The 1,362-nt window shown below is 62.8% G+C and overlaps 1 long non-coding RNA gene across 1 annotated transcript in view; it reads right to left on the minus strand.

The window, feature by feature from the left end:
- Window positions 1-395: 395 nt before the first annotated feature.
- The window catches only part of LOC122546965, a 5,112-nt gene continuing 4,145 nt past the window's right edge, over window positions 396-1,362 (minus strand). Inside the window, exon 4 of the long non-coding RNA XR_006310857.1 lies at window positions 396-450. This is a non-coding gene — a long non-coding RNA (uncharacterized LOC122546965). The remainder of the gene's footprint in view (window positions 451-1,362) is intronic.

Raw genomic sequence — 1,362 nt, forward strand, 5'->3', positions numbered from 1 at the left:
GGAGGGAGAGAGAGCGGGGGGGGGGGAGGGAGATGCATCAGGGGTGGGGGCGGCAGATGGAGAGAAGGAGAAAGAGACTGAGAGGGAGAGGGGAGCAGAACAGCAGGAAGCACTGAGCTCTGCTGTTGCCCGCCCTGAGCCCCCCCTCTCTCTCTCTCTGGTGGTTACCAGGCGGAATGTCTCTGGGCGCTCCATGGGCTGTCCAAGTGGCGTGGAGGGTGACCACGTGTGGATCCTGTGACCAGCCGCCCCGGTGGGGGTGTGGTGGGAGGGTACGCTCCTGCCTCACTGAGCTGGAGATGCCAACGCCTCGGCCCTCCTCCCGATGGGCTGAATTCCCGCCCCGCCTTCCTCCCCCCCCCCCCCCCCCTCGACTTTCCCGACACCGACGTCAAACTCACCGCTTTTCCCCCGGGCCTTGGTCACGATGAAGTCGTAGAAGGTGTGATGCTGCGGGGGGAGGGGAGGGGAGGGCAGGAAGAGGGAGTCGGTGAGTACGACGAGGAGACACATCCCGCTGCACGCAGCCTAACCCCCAGGCCCTCCCCCCACCTCACCGACAAACCAAACTGTCAGCCCCCGCCAACGGCCGAATCACCGCACGGTCGAACCGGACACCGCGGGGCGGGGGGAGGGGGTGTTCCCTGGAAGCTTTGAGTTTCGGGTCCATCAGGACAGAATCGCAAGAATGCCCCAACCACAGACACAGCGACAATTTACGTCGGGTTTTCTTGTCTCTCTTTGCCAATGGGGTGAGGGTCCGGTGTTAAAGCGCGTTCCCACCATCACCCCCCCACCCCAACTCCCCGTGTGATGCAGGGGCACCATGCCCCAGTGAGGGAGGGGAATCTGACGGGTGCACCCTGCCGTCCCTCTGCATTGGTGGTGGTTGGAGGGAACATTGAAGGTGGGGGTCGGCGCGTCGATTGAGTGAGTGGGGGGGGGGGGTGGGGTCTGCTTTGTCCACGGACGGTGTCGAGCTTCTCGAGTGTTTTTGGAGCTGCCCCCCCACCCCGCTATCCAGGGTAAGTGGGGAGTATTCCCTCCCTCGCCATGACTTGTGCCTTGTCGATGGTGGGACTGGGCTTTGGGGGGAGAGAGTCAGGAGGGGAGTTACTCGCTGCAGGATTCCCAGCCTCTGTCCTGCTCTCGGAGCCGCTGGATTGATATGGGGCTGGGTCCGGTTCAGTTTCTGGTCAACGGTAACCCCCAGGATGTTGGCAGTGGGGGGAGGGGATTCAGTGATGGTAACGCCATTGATCGTCAAGGGGGCGATGGTTAGATTCTCTCCTGTTGGAGACGGTAACCCCCAGGATGTTGATAGTGGGGGGAGGGGGATTCAGTGATGGTAACGCCATTGAA

This window comes from Chiloscyllium plagiosum, unplaced genomic scaffold (genome assembly GCF_004010195.1).
Source record: "Chiloscyllium plagiosum isolate BGI_BamShark_2017 unplaced genomic scaffold, ASM401019v2 scaf_123, whole genome shotgun sequence".
Taxonomy (NCBI): domain Eukaryota; kingdom Metazoa; phylum Chordata; class Chondrichthyes; order Orectolobiformes; family Hemiscylliidae; genus Chiloscyllium; species Chiloscyllium plagiosum.